The sequence below is a fragment of the Leptodactylus fuscus genome, chromosome 8, assembly GCF_031893055.1.
Source record: "Leptodactylus fuscus isolate aLepFus1 chromosome 8, aLepFus1.hap2, whole genome shotgun sequence".
NCBI classification, from domain to species: Eukaryota; Metazoa; Chordata; class Amphibia; order Anura; family Leptodactylidae; genus Leptodactylus; species Leptodactylus fuscus.
This window is the reverse complement of record NC_134272.1, coordinates 43,557,332-43,575,121: the sequence shown is the minus strand read 5'-3', so window position 1 is coordinate 43,575,121 and position 17,790 is coordinate 43,557,332. Positions and strand designations below refer to the sequence as shown.

General features: G+C 41.5%; 1 protein-coding gene across 2 annotated transcripts in view; it reads right to left on the bottom strand.

The window, feature by feature from the left end:
* HECW2 (HECT, C2 and WW domain containing E3 ubiquitin protein ligase 2) overlaps positions 1 to 17,575 on the bottom strand; it is a 166,644-nt gene extending 149,069 nt beyond the window's left edge. For both annotated transcript variants that reach the window (XM_075285106.1, XM_075285108.1), the window contains exon 1: positions 17,376 to 17,575. The gene's annotated coding sequence lies outside the window, so the exon portion shown is untranslated. The remainder of the gene's footprint in view (positions 1 to 17,375) is intronic.
* Between the last annotated feature and the right edge of the window lie 215 nt (positions 17,576 to 17,790).

The window sequence follows — 17,790 nt, the reverse complement described above, 5'->3', positions numbered from 1 at the left end:
CCTGGATCCTGGATAAAGGTATTTTGGACAAACAATTCAAGTTCAGTTAAGTTAGATGGTCGCCGAGCATGGACAGCCCGCTTCAAATCATCCCACAGATGTTCAATGATATTCAGGTCTGGGGACTGGGATGGCCATTCCAAAACATTGTAATTGTTCCTCTGCATGAATGCCTGAGTTGATTTGGAGCGGTGTTTTGGATCATTGTCTTGCTGAAATATCCATCCCCGGCGTAACTTCAACTTTGTCACTGATTCTTGAACATTATTCTCAAGAATCTGCTGATACTGAGTGGAATCCATGCGACCCTCAACTTTAACAAGATTCCCGGTGCCGGCATTGGCCACACAGCCCTAAAGCATGATGGAACCTCCACCAAATTTTACAGTGGGTAGCAAGTGTTTTTCTTGGAATGCTGTTTCTTTTTGGACGCCATGCATAACGCCTTTTTTTATAACCAAACAACTCAATCTTTGTTTCCAAAATGAAGTTGGCTTCTCCAAATGTGCTTTTGCATACCTCAGGCAACTCTATTTGTGGCGTACGTGCAGAAACGGCTTCTTTCTCATCACTCTCCCATACAGCTACTCCTTGTGCAAAGTGCGCTGTATTGCTGACTGATGCACAGTGACACCATCTGCAGCAAGATGATGCTGCAGCTCTTTGGAGGTGGTCTGTGGATTGTCCTTGACTGTTCTCACCATTCTTCTTCTCTGCCTTTCTGATATTTTTCTTGGCCTGCCACTTCTGGGCTTAACAAGAACTGTCCCTGTGGTCTTCCATTTCCTTACTATGTTCCTCACAGTGGAAACTGACAGGTTAAATCTCTGAGACAACGTTTTGTATCCTTCCCCTGAACAACTATGTTGAACAATCTTTGTTTTCAGATCATTTGAGAGCGGGCTGTCCATGTTCGGTGACCATCAAACTTAACTGAACTTGAATTGTTTTGTAGAAAGAAATGGTCCAAAATCCCTTCATCCAGGATCCAGGAACTGATGAAAAGCTACAGGAAGCGACTAGAGGCTGTTATCTTTGCAAAAGGAGGATGTACTAAATATTAATGTCACTTTTCTGTTGAGGTGCCCATATTTTTGCACCGGTCAAATTTTGGTTTAATGCATATTGCGCATTTTCTGTTAGTACAATAAACCTCATTTCAATCCTGAAATATTACTGTGTCCATCAGTTATTAGATATATCAAACTGAAATGGCTGTTGCAAACACCAAAATATTTAGAACTAAAAATGATTAAGATTAATAGGGGTGCCCAAACTTTTTCATAGGACTGTAGCTCTGTTCTCTGTGTAATGAATGAACCAAGTCACTGCAAGTTAACTCCCATTCAAATGAGAGCTGCACATACCTAGTTTGACCACTAAACAAAGAACGGAGCTGTCCAGTGCTTCATTCTCTGCATATCAGCTGATTATTGCTGTGCATCCGACCCCTACCCATCTGATATTGATGATTTATTATTCAAACTAACCCCCACAAAACAAGCACAAAGCCTCACACAGTTACGTGAAATAAAAGATCACAAAGATAAAAATAAAGACCAGACCAGGCCAGTCCTCAAAGAGCATTATACAATGAAAGACAGGAAATACGTTCTCTTCCGTTTAACAATTTAGACAAAAATAAACCTACATGACCAGGGAACATCCCTCTATGATATCTACAGTCGTGGCCAAATATTGAGACTGACACAAATTTTGATTTTCACAAGGTTTGCTGCTTTGGCGTTTTTAGATCTTTTAGTCAGATGTTTCTATTGTATATATTGAAGTACAATTTATAAGCATTTCACAGGTTTGAAACTTTTATTACAAATGCATCACGTTTAGGAGAAGACTCAATATTTACAGTGGTGACCATTATTTTACAAGGCTTCTGCAATTCGCCCTGGTATTTTGGATATCAGGTCCTGGGTTCAGTCTGACTGATGGAAACCCTCTGTTGCCTAATCTGTGCTAGGATTTATCACAAATTTTGTATGTCTGTTCATCCACTTGCTTGTTGAGGATTGACCACAAGTTCTCGATTGGACTAAGGTATGAGGAGTTTCCTGACCATAGACCTAAAATTTCAATGTTTTGTTCAACAACTCACTTAGGTATAATTTTTGCCTTGTTACATGGGGCTCGATCATGCTGGAAAGAACATCACCAAACTGATCCTGTACAGCTGGGAGAAGTTGTTCATTCTTTATTCATGGCATCGTTCTTAAGCAAAAACTGGGAGTAAACCCACTGACTTGGATGAGAAGCAACCCCTCCAGATGAAGGGTCTTCTCATGCTTTACTGTTGGCATCACACAGGGCTCATGGTAGCGTCACCTTTTCTTTTCTGGACAATCTTTTGTTCATATGAGACAAACAATCTGAAGGGGGCTGAGAAAATAGCTTTACCCCAGTCCTCTACAGTCCAATCCCTGTACTGTCTCCAGAATGTTAGTTAGTCTGTCCTTGGTATTTTTTTTTTATTTTATTTTTTTTTTTTGGGGGGGGGTTCTTTGCTGCTTTTCTTAATGCCAGGAAAGCCTCCAAAAGCCTTCACCTCACTATGTGTGCATATGCACAGACACTTGCCTGCTGTCATTCCTGAGCAAGCTCAGCACTAGTGTTGAAGCAATGTTGTCACTCAATTCTCTTTAGGAAATGGTCCTGATAACTGCTGGACTTTCTTGGGTGCGCTGAGGCCTTCTTCAGTGCACTGAGGCCTTCTTCAGAGCAACTGAACCTCCTTGAAGTTCTTGATGGTCCAATAAATGGCTGATTAAGGAGTTAAAGGGGTATTCCCACGTCGCATACTCACCAGTCTTCGTTGCTGTAAAATCTTCTGTCTTCTGGCTTTGTTGCGTCACATATGCAAAGCCAAGCGGCGAGATGCCACTGGCCCTGCGTGCACGCTCATAGACCAGTCTAGCCTTCACAATGCGAATACAGACCCGACATCCGCCTCTCTCTATTACAGCGGATGCCGGGTCTGTATTCGCATTGTGAAGGCTAGACTGGTCTATGAGCATGCATGCAGGGCCAGCGGCATCTCGCCGCTTGGCTTTGCATATGTGAATACAGACCCGGCATCCGCTGTAATAGAGAGGCGGATGCCGGGGAGTGTAGACGCCAGCACAGATGCACAGACGCCAGCACAGATGCCTGCAACATCGCTATGCTTCTGCCCTGCATGAAGCCAGCAGTGGCAGAATCGATGCTGTTATTCCGCTCCTACAGTGATAATACGCACTGTATTTGTGCTGCCTAATGCTTGCGATTTCACAGAGTCAGTTAATATTCAGCAGAAAAAAAAAACTCTAGCCTGCACTGCCCCTATTAACACAGCAATTGATAATAGAGCTCCAAGGGTAATCTCAATTCTGCTCATCTTCTCCAATAGGCAGATAATTTGGGACAACACTGCATAATCTGGGACATGGAAATGAATACTGGATTGTGAAGCTACTGGGGCATTAACCCATTAATGACCAAGGTATTTTTAGCCTAGACAATGCGAAGTCATTTTAAGCATGTGCTAGTATAAGGGAAAAAATGATAAATAAAATAAAATATTTCTGCATTATTTTTTGAGAGATGGGACTCTCTCTTTCTCTCTGTCTCTGTCTCTCTCTCTCTATATATATATAGTCAGGGTCTGGGGTTGCTAGGTGGGGTGGCATAGACACACAAGTCCAGTTTCTCACCTCACCTAGGATAACAGAAATCCAAAAGTCAGTAGAATCATTCAGGACACAGCTCCAAAAATATGACCTCTCTGTCAGCTCTTCAGCCAAGGTCTGCCCAAGTGTTGCTGCTGGAGCAACTTCTTAAGCCTCCTTGACGAAGGGACTTGCTACAGCTGAGTCGCTGCTGGAACATCCTCAAAGTGTGGACTGGAGGGGGGTGGAATGACAGGTCCCACTACCAATCCTGTCATTCCTAAAAACCCAACCCAGTACTGAGCATTTACCAAAATGCTCAGCAGACGAAAGTTGTCTGCTATGAACAAACATTCCTGGAGTTTTCTCATCTCACCCACCTGAGTAGTCTGGGTGAGACGTACACCCCCTCCATTACCTGACCAGCCATCGACTTACAATATACACATATTTAGTATTTATTTAAATTTTTGGTAAATTAAACTGAGTGGAAAAAAAAATAAAAGGTACAACAATGAACAAAAGGATCAAAGCAGTGGCTCCACAGAAATTTTTGTGACTGCTGGGCGAAAGTCGCAATCCACAAGAATAAACCGAATCACATGAGAGTTGCATGTATCTATGATATTCAGCTACTAACATGCAAAAACATTGATAAATATTGGACCACCCTAAGCATAAATCCAGTAAAACTCCTTCATTATAAAGCATGAGATACAGGGCAAAATTATATTTCCCTTTATTTGGCAAATAGAACAAGTCCTTGGCATAGAAAACAATAGCTGTGTGTCCTCCATTGATTTTCCCTCCTATACACAGCAAGTCTCTCTGTGCTCATGAAGAATAGGAATCCCTATAATCTCTGTGTTGCAGTGTACGGGTGCAATGTGTATGTGTGTGCTATGACGCAGCTTGAGCTGGACAATTCCCTGGAGCTAGGTAGACAGTGAACCTGAAAGAGCACATTTGGCTGGCTTTTCTGAGTCATTTTCTACTGAGGTCGAACACATTTTCTAATAGCTGCAATGCACAGATAGTTCTGAGATTGGTCTGTCTGTCTGACTAACGAATGGTGCATGCCCTTATTAACCCTTTTTTGGAGTAAATAGCGGTGGTGTCATAATGTTGGAGACACTAAACTTATCACAGAGAATCACACAATTCTTTATTAGGCTGAGGCCCCAACTTTTTTTGTGGCAGACTTTGCTGCGTTTTTTTTGAGACAAAGCCAGGGGTGAACTGAGCAGTAGATAGAAGTATAAGAGCTTCCTATATATTTCCCATTCTTTTGTAGCCACTCTTAGCTTTGGGTCAAAAAACTGCAGCAAAATCTGTAAAAAAAAAAAAGCTGCGTTTCCGCAATGTGGGGCCTCAGCCTTATACACAATATACAAACTTTCATTTACACCCGTTAAATTAGCCAAAATGGGTAATACTATAACCGATGAATGCTCCATACATCACTTGATTTACTTGGTGCTTCACTAGGTAGGACATTGAGTTTGTCAAAAGTATACAACTTCAACTTGAAAATATCCAAGGCACCAGATATTTCCTAAAAAAATTATATTTATTCAGCTTGTCATAAAAATGGTAAAAGATTAAGAAGGGTTTCCCATCCAATTTTAGGTTCACATCTGTGTTGGAGTCTTGTAGGAAAATCCACCACAGATTCAGTCTAAAATCAGCAGAGAAAAAAGTACTACATAGAAGACTTTTCTCTCTGCCAGTTACAGCATAAAACCCATTATAGTCTATGGGGTCCGCAGGTGTCTGCAAGTTACCACTTTTTTTAAGCAGACCAGCTCTTCGTCTTTTGGGTCCCCATGCAAACCTGAAAAACAAAGGGCCAAATGCTAGTGTGAACCTAGCATAAGCAACTATGCTGCATATAGTTAGGGGTTGGACTAATGGGACACCAACCAATTACTTAAATGGAGTGGTGGTCGGACTGTCGTGACTCTGCTGGAGATTCTAGGGATTGGTGGTGGCACCAGCTAATGAATCCAACTTTGCACATATTTACTGCAGTTGTTTGTTGGGTGTGTGGTTAACTTTGTTTGCTACCGATATGATGCCAATATATTATAATATGGCGTTACCTGAGTTACCTGGACTAAAAGAAAAATGGCTGAGTTTTTGCAGGTGTGCCACAGCAAGAAAAAAAAACAACAAAACATTCAATTATGGGTGTTTTTTGCATTTGCACCTTCAGGAAAACATATATTGAACTTGCCCTATGAGAATTCACCAGTGTGTCTGTACTGTACATACAAGCACAGTGAATACCATATGAAAAACAGTTAAAAATAAAAAAAAACTATGACCACATTGCTGGTTTATTCCTTGCACCTGTCAAAGAATAAAAAAACACATAAAAGTAAGTAATACCTCCTCCAAACTGGTACAAATTTAAAAAAAAATCCACAAAAATAAGCATTCAAGGACCTACAGTCACACAGAGATAAATAACACAGCAGCACCAAAATAATTTTTTACAACCATCTTCATTGTAAAAAAAAAAATTGGAGTAGTACAAAAAAAAAAGTTGCATATATATATTATGTACACACACCCACACTTCGAATTACCGTAATAACATCAACACGCAGAATAAAGTTATCATGTCACTTACACAGAACAATGATTGTGGTAAAAACAAAACTCAATTTTTTTCCCACTCATTCCTCAAGAAAGTCGTTTAGGGTAAGGCTATAAAGTTGAGCAGCATTTGACTTTTTTGCGACTAACAGAAGCACCCTTGGATTTGCAAAGTGACTCCATTCACTAACATGAGTGAAGGAGATGCCGGACAACACAGTCATCTTTGCTCCATCAATGGGAGTCGCAATCAAAAATTCTGTATAAGCCTAGGCTAGGTTGTCAGAGGGCCCTTGTTGCACATTCAGCTTAAAATCGGCAGAGAGAAAAGTTCTGCAAGGAAGACTTCTCTCCACCATTATCAGTATGAAAATGAGGGAAAACAGGCGGACCCTGTTATAGTCTATGGAATCTGCGTATTTCCCTGGGCAACCTCTTTTTAAGCGAATAGGTTTCCTGTCTTTTGAGTCTCCATATGGACCCAAAGAACGGAGTGTGAACGTAGCATAACTTGTTTTTTATTTATTTGTATCTTTCTTATTTCCGGGAAGTCAAGGTGCGGTTCTATTCACTGAGTGAAGGCTATTAGGACTGCCCCTTGATACTAAATTCAGAATGAGAATAAACTGATTTGAGTAAATGACATGTTATACTGAATATTTTCACAGAAAACTACATATCAATATACTGCCCCCTAATACTCATGATATCTACAGATAGGACTGCATGTCCAGTGTCCCAAGTTTACTTGAAGAAGTCAATCCATGTCTTTTATTTATAAAATAGAGTTAAAAAGGACTTTTTTGCTGACAACTAGAAAACATAAAAACCCTATTATGGGCCCTTTTACCTAATGCTATTGTGATAATTGTTAACCCTTTCACTGCCAATCACGTAGCTCTATGTCCTCCCAGGGTGTCACTTGCATAGCCGAGGACGTAGAGGTACGTGCTTAACTTCTGATGCCCATATCTCAGGATTCGTTTGGCCTATGAAGATAATTTTAGATTCATTTTAAAGATGAGAATCTCATTTTTAAAATGACACCAAGATCTTCATGTTAACCCTTACTGTGCCAAAGCGATTCACTGTTGAAAACGCTATTGGGGATTTAGATCTCATCTCAAAACTCTTTATGAACACAGCCTAACCCCTCTCACCTTACTCAACAATCCTTCCTCACTCCCCCTCCCTTCCTCTCTCCTTCCCATACATCCCTCCCTGTCTCTTTAGCTATCCCGCCTTTCCCTACCTACTCAGCCCAACCCCCAACCCTTATTATATACTTACCCTCCAAACTTCTTCCTGTGAGATGGCTCCTCCTCCTGTATTGAATCTGTCTGCGCGCGCTCTTCTCCTCCAGCGATGATCCACCTCTACCGTGCATGCGTGCATGTGCAGTAGAGGTGAATTATCGACAGGAGTGCGCACAGCGCTTGGAGAAGAGCATGCACACTGCAGAATCAGTAAAGAACGAGGCGACGTCTCACAGGAAGAAGTGAGAAGGGTAAGTATAATGGAGAGGATGGGCATGGGTAGTAGTGATGATCCGTTTCCAGAAATGGGGAAACAAATTGTCACCAGATAATCAGAAAATGTCCCTTGGGTGGCCACACAACTGCCCCAGGAATATAGGTAAATATACATTTTTAATTAATTATGTTATTTAGAAAGTAGGAGGGTGTTTAGATTAGTGTAGGGATTTCCAGTTATCACGGACATCCCCTTTAAGATTTTTTTGTCTTATTAATGATCCCTTTTTCATGTACTGTTGTGAAGACACACGGTAGGTTGGAGAAAAGAGAAGAATTAGGATTATACTAAGTTTCTGCTTTTACATAAAACACCCTCTTGTCAAATTATTCATACAGATTGAACCCATGAGAAGAAAGGACGCCCAAAACAAATGAGCCAAATACAACCTGAGATAAGCAACGGGACACGACAGAGTTCACTGCCTTATTATCTACTTAAGAATGAAGCTAAAATAGAAAAGCCTTGTGTAAATAAACCTTATCAATCTATAGCTTTGGAGCCACCTTTACCAGTAATAGGCCATCAGTATGAAAAATGGATTTGGGGCCAGAAAAACCTCTTTAAGATGTCTTGAGGACCAAACAGAATTCCAAGAAGGCATACGCTGTTTTTCTAATGAGGTATAAAAGTATATATATATACAGTCCTATGAAAAAGTTTGGGCACCCCTATTAATCTTAATCATTTTTTGTTCTAAATATTTTGGTGTTTGCAACAGCCATTTCAGTTTGATATATCTAATAACTGATGGACACAGTAATATTTCAGGATTGAAATGAGGTTTATTGTACTAACAGAAAATGTGCAATATGCATTAAACCAAAATTTGACCGGTGCAAAAGTATGGGCACCCTTATCATTTTATTGATTTGAATTTCCCTAACTACTTTTTACTGACTTACTGAAGCACAAAATTGGTTTTGTAACCTCAGTGAGCTTTGAACTTCATAGCCAGATGTATCCAATCATAAGAAAAGGTATTTAAGGTGGCCAATTGCAAGTTGATCTCCTATTTGAATCTCCTCTGAAGAGTGGCATCATGAGCTACTCAAAACAACTCTCAAATGATCTGAAAACAAAGATTGTTCAACATAGTTGTTCAGGGGAAGGATACAAAAAGTTGTCTCAGAGATTTAACCTGTCAGTTTCCACCGTGAGGAACATAGTAAGGAAATGGAAGACCACAGGGACAGTTCTTGTTAAGCCCAGACGTGGCAGGCCAAGAAAAATATCAGAAAGGCAGAGAAGAAGAATGGTGAGAACAGTCAAGGACAATCCACAGACCACCTCCAAAGAGCTGCAGCATCATCTTGCTGCAGATGGTGTCACTGTGCATCGGTCAACTATACAGCGCACTTTGCACAAATAGAAGCTGTATGGGAGAGTGATGAGAAAGAAGCCGTTTCTGCACGTACGCCACAAATAGAGTTGCCTGAGGTATGAAAAAGCACATTTGGACAAGGCAGCTTCATTTTGGAAACAAAAATTGAGTTGTTTGGTTATAAAAAAAAGGCGTTATGCATGGCGTCCAAAAAGAAACAGCATTCCAAGAAAAACAAATGCTACCCACTGTAAAATTTGGTGGAGGTTCCATCATGCTTTGGGGCTGTGTGGCCAATGCCGGCATCGGGAATCTTGTTAAAGTTGAGAGTCGCATGGATTCCACTCAGTATCAGCAGATTCTTGAGAATAATGTTCAAGAATCAGTGACGAAGTTGAAGTTACGCCGGGGATGGATATTTCAGCAAAACAATGATCCAAAACACTGCTCCAAATCCTCAGGCATTCATGCAGAGGAACAATTACAATGTTCTGGAATGGCCATCCCAGTTCCCAGACCTGAATATCATTGAACATCTGTGGGATGATTTGAAGCGGGCTGTCCATGCTCGGCGACCATCTAACTTAACTGAACTTGAATTGTTTGTCCAAAATACCTTTATCCAGGATCCAGGAACTGATTAAAAGCTACAGGAAGCGACTAGAGGCTGTTATCTTTGCAAAAGGAGGATCTACTAAATATTAATGTCACTTTTCTGTTGAGGTGCCCATACTTTTGCACCGGTCAAATTTTGGTTTAATGCATATTGCACATTTTCTGTTAGTACAATAAACCTCATTTAAATCCTGAAATATTACTGTGTCCATCAGTTATTAGATATATCAAACTGAAATGGCTGTTATAAACACCAAAATATTTAGAACTAAAAATGATTAAGATTAATAGGGGTGCCCATACTTTTTCATAGGACTATATATATATATATATATATATATATATATATATATACTATAGTGATAGACTCACTCTGTCGACCTCTTATGTATACAAGTGCAAGAGGTGGATTATGCTTGTATTGCTGCGGGTATCATTTCTGATAGACTGGGTCGTTATGGGGGTACTGTGGCTGACACTGTTATGGGGTTATATGGCTGCCTGTCACTGTATTGGGGGTCCTACAGCCATTATTTTAAAGTTTATATGACTTTCCTCTTTATGGGCCTATCACATCTACTGTACTTCTACTTTAGTTTTACATTTAAAACAATAAATAATATAGTCATAGTAGGAAAAATAAAATAATAAATATTCAGTGTATAGACAAAACATGCTCTCGATATATACCATGAATGCATGGCCTCTGCACATACAGTTATATACATTGCCCTTGGACTGCCAATGTCAGAAAGTATGCTGCAACAGATCAATGTCTTCTTTGGTTTTCCCTTGTATTGAACAGTGGAGTCAACAGTTAAAATAAAGCCTGAGAAACCTGGAGACTTTATGGAGCAAAACTGATTGATTTTAACTATGAAGTGACAGCTGCAGTTCACAGTATTTATTTAACTATTGGATGGAAACTGCACCCAATTGCTTGCCTTACAAAACATCTCTGTACAGTCCAGTTCTTAAAAGGTTTTTCCGGGACCAAATCATTTTTTCATACTGATGACTTATCCACAATTCTCCAGGAGCACCACTATGCATCTTCTGGCACCAGGAGATCTGCGAGTTGTCCAGGTGTCAGGCCCAGGCAGATTACATGTAGATACATAATCAGCATGAAAAAAAAAAACCCCACAAACTTTAAAAAGCTTTGTCTGAGACCCACAGCATGGGGAATAACTTGCAGATTGGTGGGGGAACCTACCCCTTTCGCCGCCCGAGGCGAACTACAGAAAGACGACCCCCCCCCCCGGGAGGAGGGGTGGGGCGAGAGGCGTGGCCAAACGAAGGGGCGTGGTTGAGTGAAGGGGCGGGGCTTAGCACCGTTCGCAGGCAGAGAGCAGGCACGGAGATGACCTGCCCTCTGCCTGAGCGTGAGGGGAGGCTGCTGGAGCAGCGCTGCTCCAGTGGCCTCCCCAAACCACCGCTCGGTGCTAAGCCAGTCCAGGACAGCTTGTCCTGGACTGGCTTAGGTAATCAAAAATGCCGCCCTCCCTGGGGTCCTGACATAGCGCCACCTGAAGCGCTCACTTCAGGTCGCCTCATGGGAGGTGCGGCGCTGGGTCCCACCACTGTCCTCTGCGTTCTGTATCTTCTTTTATCCGAACATCCCACTCCTGTCTCCAAGTATTTTCTCGAGCTGCACCAGTGCTCTGGAATGGTTTACTCCAGACAATCAGATTGATACCCCACTATGGCAGCTTCAAACATCCCCTAAAATCACATTTGTTTAGGCAGGTTTATCACATGACCTGATCACATTGTTCTACACCTCCGCAAACTAAGCTGACATTTCTTATCTTAAGCTGTCCTTTCTCTATTGTCTATTACTCACATCCTGACCCCTCCATCTAGAAATTACACTGTACTTTTTGCACTTAGTATCTGTATATTCACAGATACTGTCTGGTGGTGGCTCATACCGCTTCAGTTGTATGACCTTACTTATTAAAAGATGGCTGGATCACTGTACTAAACAAGCCCTCTTACCTCTATTTCCTCACTCCTATTGTTTGATATGTTAATTCTTTGTCACATTGTAATGTCAAATATGGTCTGTTCGTGTGACTTAAAGTGCTGCAGAATATGTTGGCACTAAATAAAGTTATTTCTCTTGGGCTTCTTGGTCAGAGGTTCAGCTAAAGCCTAAGCCCCCAATAACTATGCTGCTGTTCTTGTGCAAATCAGGGATCAGGATATAAAACACAAAAAACATGGCCAGAGAGTTGACCCAACCCTGCATGTTACATCTCTAATAGATGAGGTTAGGGGAACAATCATTCGTACCCTACCAAAGATGCGTACCTCACAGAATATAAGGAAAGCAATCCAGTACAAACATTAAACCAGAGGTACTCAAAATGAAAACACCATTTTAGAAAATAAGAGATGATAAACTTTATCAATACTTTTAAAATACTGCAAGATAAGATAATACAGTAAAAAAGCTAAGGTGCCAGACCAGTGGAATCCACCAAAAATGGGCCTGATAATAATAGTATATCTACAATGATCTATACTAGTAATGCTATGGGATGCACACATATAATCTATGCCATAAGACAATGAATATATTCAGGATACTTAATATAATTACTTAATGATAATACAAATCACCTATCACAAGAAAGAATAGATAGAAATATCCCAATGGAACTCAGTAATATGTTAGAGGATTAAGTAATGTCCCAACAACATTCACTAAAGTACTACACCTAGTGATATAGGGCCAGAAATCAATGTATCATGAACAGGCTTCTAGCTAATAAGTTAGTATAAGTATACATACCCATGTTAAAGATATAAGACACAGGCCCAGGTGCACACCGCCAGCACACCCCAACATACGGGAACCTTCTTCCGGAAGAAGAAAGTGAACGGCTCCCATTGAAGCTAATACAGTCCTATGAAAAAGTTTGGGCACCCCTATTAATCTTAATCATTTTTAGTTCTAAATATTTTGGTGTTTGCAACAGCCATTTCAGTTTGATATATCTAATAACTGATGGACACAGTAATATTTCAGGATTGAAATGAGGTTTATTGTACTAACAGAAAATGCGCAATATGCATTAAACCAAAATTTGACCGGTGCAAAAATATGGGTACCTCAACAGAAAAGTGACATTAATATTTAGTACATCCTCCTTTTGCAAAGATAACAGCCTCTAGTTGCTTCCTGTAGCTTTTAATCAGTTCCTGGATCCTGGATGAAGGTATTTTGGACCATTTCTTTCTACAAAACAATTCAAGTTCAGTTAAGTTAGATGGTCGCCGAACATGGACAGCCCGCTCTCAAATGATCTGAAAACAAAGATTGTTCAACATAGTTGTTCAGGGGAAGGATACAAAACGTTGTCTCAGAGATTTAACCTGTCAGTTTCCACTGTGAGGAACATAGTAAGGAAATGGAAGACCACAGGGACAGTTCTTGTTAAGACCAGAAGTGGCAGGCCAAGAAAAATATCAGAAAGGCAGAGAAGAAGAATGGTGAGAACAGTCAAGGACAATCCACAGACCACCTCCAAAGAGCTGCAGCATCATCTTGCTGCAGATGGTGTCACTGTGCATCAGTCAGCAATACAGCGCACTTTGCACAAGGAGAAGCTGTATGGGAGAGTGATGAGAAAGAAGCCGTTTCTGCACATACGCCACAAATAGAGTTGCCTGAGGTATGCAAAAGCACATTTGGAGAAGCCAACTTCATTTTGGAAACAAAGATTGAGTTGTTTGGCTATAAAAAAAGGCGTTATGCATGGCGTCCAAAAAGAAACAGCATTCCAAGAAAAACACTTGCTACCCACTGTAAAATTTGGTGGAGGTTCCATCATGCTTTGGGGCTGTGTGGCCAATGCCGGCACCGGGAATCTTGTTAAAGTTGAGGGTCGCATGGATTCCACTCAGTATCAGCAGATTCTTGAGAATAATGTTCAAGAATCAGTGACGAAGTTGAAGTTACGCCGGGGATGGATATTTCAGCAAGACAATGATCCAAAACACTGCTCCAAATCAACTCAGGCATTCATGCAGAGGAACAATTACAATGTTCTGGAATGGCCATCCCAGTCCCCAGACCTGAATATCATTGAACATCTGTGGGATGATTTGAAGCGGGCTGTCCATGCTCGGCGACCATCTAACTTAACTGAACTTGAATTGTTTGTCCAAAATACCTTTATCCAGGATCCAGGAACTGATTAAAAGCTACAGGAAGCGACTAGAGGCTGTTATCTTTGCAAATGGAGGATCTACTAAATATTAATGTCACTTTTCTGTTGAGGTGCCCATACTTTTGCACCGGTCAAATTTTGGTTTAATGCATATTGCACATTTTCTGTTAGTACAATAAACCTCATTTCAATCCTGAAATATTACTGTGTCCATCAGTTATTAGATATATCAAACTGAAATGGCTGCTGCAAACACCAAAATATTTAGAACTAAAAATGATTAAGATTAATAGGGGTGCCCAAACTTTTTCATAGGACTGTAGGAGGCGGTTTTTTGAGCCGGGTTCCGCATCAAAATCCGGTCCAAAATCCCAGTATGAACCCAGCCTAAGGGAATGGTCCTTTAGTATTGAATCAATTTTCCCAAGTGTATTCCATTTGTCCCTTTTTTTCTGTTTGCATGAATTCTACACTGGTTCCTGATTAGTGGAGACCTTCACTCTGGCACATGAGCGTTTGTGTGTTATATTAAAAGGCCGGAGCCCCTCGGTTAATCAGATGCGCCTTGCACCAGTCAAGGTCTTTAATAAGAGGTCAGATGTAATAAATCTGCCCCACAGACCTGAATGGGCGGGTCTAGCGTGAGAATCACAATGAGGTATTACATGCTACAATTTTCTCTGCACAGAGCAAGGGTCCATGAGGACAATGACACATGTGAATTGACCTACTTGCCTCAGGGAGATTCACACTATCATTCTTATTACATGATGACATGATGCACGCCTTCGGGTGTCTGTCCAAATTCATCCGTCATGTTTTTACTTACCGTATATACTCAAGTATAAGCCGATCCGAATATAAGCCAAGGCCCCTAATTTTACCACAAAAACTGGGAACTTATTGACTTGAGTATAAGCCTAGACATAAGTTGCAGCTCTTCAATTTGGCCCTGACACACGGCCGCAAAAGTGACAGCATCTACGTGTACAGGTCCATTGAAATGTAATGTAATATTCCATAATTTTATCCACCATTGCAGATAAAAAGTCATGTGTATTACAGCTTAGTAACTCCATGTGCCTCATAGTAATAGCAGTTAACCCCGTCATGTCCCTCACGTCTGGTTGCTATAGCTACTATGTCAGTGATGGCGGTCTAATAGGAGCTGAGGGGTGGAGTCTTTGGTCACAACCCCGGCCAAAAGCGCGCTGATTGGCCAATGTGACGCTACCACTTTGGGTATAAGTAGGACCGGCTGTGGCGATATGCCGGTGGCTACAACTCAGTGCTCACACCTACCATCGAGGTGTGAGGAAAGGGAAATAGGCGGCTACTGACTATGCAGTTTTTGTACTATTAGTCTCCTGAGGAAATCTGCTAATGCAGAGCTAAACACGTAGAGACGGGATAGAGACGAGATAGATTTATTGTTACAACAGGACTTAGGTATAATGGGGGGGGGAATACTTTAGTAACACTATTTATACCTACTGGTTTGCAACCTGCAACATTATATTGCTTTATTTAGCAAACCCTGGTTAGATGTGATAACAAGAGGTATCGTTTGATGTATGTAAATAGAGGTGCCATCTGTTCCAATATCACAACAGGTCTGCTATATATTCTAAAGTATCCAGCAGAATACGTTATAGCTGTGATGAGGTAGTAGTCACGGCTCTGCCACATACAAAAGGCTGGATACAAGGATCCAATGAGCCACAGATTTTGCCATTATTATTGGTTGGACAGTGAATGCAGAAATTAATATTCCTCCTTTGGTGTACTTTATGAGTTGGGTCACTAGACACACAAGACACAATATTTTTAATACTATTTATACCTAGGATATATTTTTTAACGCATATCAATAAAATTAATGTTTTTATACTAGTATCTTTATATGAGTTGGATTTTCATACCCCTACTTTGTCAGTATTCTGGGCTGATCACTTGGAGGTGCTGCACAGAAAGGATCACAGCAGACTCTACCTGCTCAGGAGGCTGAGGGCCTTCGGAGTCCAGGGGCCACTTCTTAGGGCCTTTTTCAACTCTGTGGTTGCTTCAGCCATTGTTTTCAGTGTGGCCTGCTGGGGGAGCAGTATATCAACCAGGGACAGAAATAGACTTGACAGGATTGACATGATCAGTTAGGGCCAGCTCTGTCCTGGGGAGCCCTCTGGACCCAGTACAGGTGGTGGGTGACAGAAGGATTCTGTGCATGGTGAGATCCATGCGGGAGAAGAAATCCCACCCCATGTATGAGACCTTGATGGTACTTGGCAGTGACCGTCTGCTTCAAGTGTGAGAAGGAGTGCTATCGAAGGTCCTTACTCCCAACCGCGATCAGGCTACATAATCTACATCAGACCAAGCAAAGATCACTCCACACAGAAAACTAAATGATCCTGAAGTCTTCCTTCTTTCTTTCTTCTCTTCCTTAGCTGCTATGGACTCCTAGTATATCTTCTCTTCTCAGCATATGTGTGCCTACTTCTGTAATATATTACTGTGTAATATCCTGTATTTGTATTACTATGCTGCTGTAACATACTGAAATTTCCCCACTGTGGGACTATTAAAGAATTATCTTATCTTATTCAGGCCAAACACTATCTGTTATACACCCTGATAACACCTAGTTGTGAAAATCATTTGTGTATATGAGTGAAAAAACTCGAAGAACATACAAATTCCAAGCATATTTTGGACTTGGTCAGATTCAGACCCAGGCCTCTGAACTGTAAGGCAACAATGCTGGCATGCCACTTTGCCAGTACTAGTGAATATAGATAGGTAATAGCACACAGCTCATGATCTGTAGAAAGGACATCAGTGGGGTTCCTGTTCATTCCTGAGAATATGCCATGTAACACTGTCGTTACTCTCCACTGCAAAAAAAAGTTGTGGAAAGTGCTGTCCCATCGACACTTTGGTGGGAAAATCCTTCTCTAGAGGCAAGAAATCTCAGTAAAAGTAAGACACCCTTGTAGCCAGTTCAGACCAGGCATGCCTGCAGATGCTACAAGGGTATCCCCCTGTAATACCTATTAACCATTTCCTGCACAGTGACCAAGTCTCATACACTGTTTGCAACACTATAACCCACTCAGCACCAGTGTGACGCTGGCACCGAGCGTGGGGAACAGATGGAAGACATCACTGTCGCATATTTTAGATGCTTCTTGCTGAGAAGATGAAGAACACCAGGAATATGGAGATTTATACCTCAGTCACTATATGTTTAATCTGCTCCAGATTTTGAATACACAATCATAAACTATTACAATCAGGACTTCTAGGTACATATGTAATGGCTAAAAGAGAATGGCACAATTAGGGCACCATGCTCCCATCCATCACAGCTATGGGTGCAGTTTTTGTGGGGGCACATGATCAGAAGATGGAGCATGGTGATAAATAATGCATGGCAATGACTGGGATGAGATGCTGGGCACATACCTATTCTTGTACAGGGAGCACGTCCACAGCTGCACGGTCCGCACACGGGCCAGTAGGGCGGGCTCCCCTCTCCACAAAGCTATTGAGCTGGAATATCCAATGACAAAGGGGATGCAGGTAAATAGACGGACTGCCCCGACTCCTGAGTCACCGGGACCCCGGGCTGCATCCTGATCGCTCTATGACAGCAGATTATGTGCAGTGTAAACTGCTGCTCGCGCAGAGCCATGTAAGGCGCCATGTGATTGGCCGCTTGAATTGTCTCCTGCATTGGCCGACATGTCCCCTCACAGGATTGGCTGAGCGCGTAGTGTAGCGTACTCTGGCCGGACTAGAATAGGGTATCTGTGTACATCACACATGCGTTTTCTTTCTGTGGAATCCTCCCACTTTCCAAGACACTACACTTGGAAAA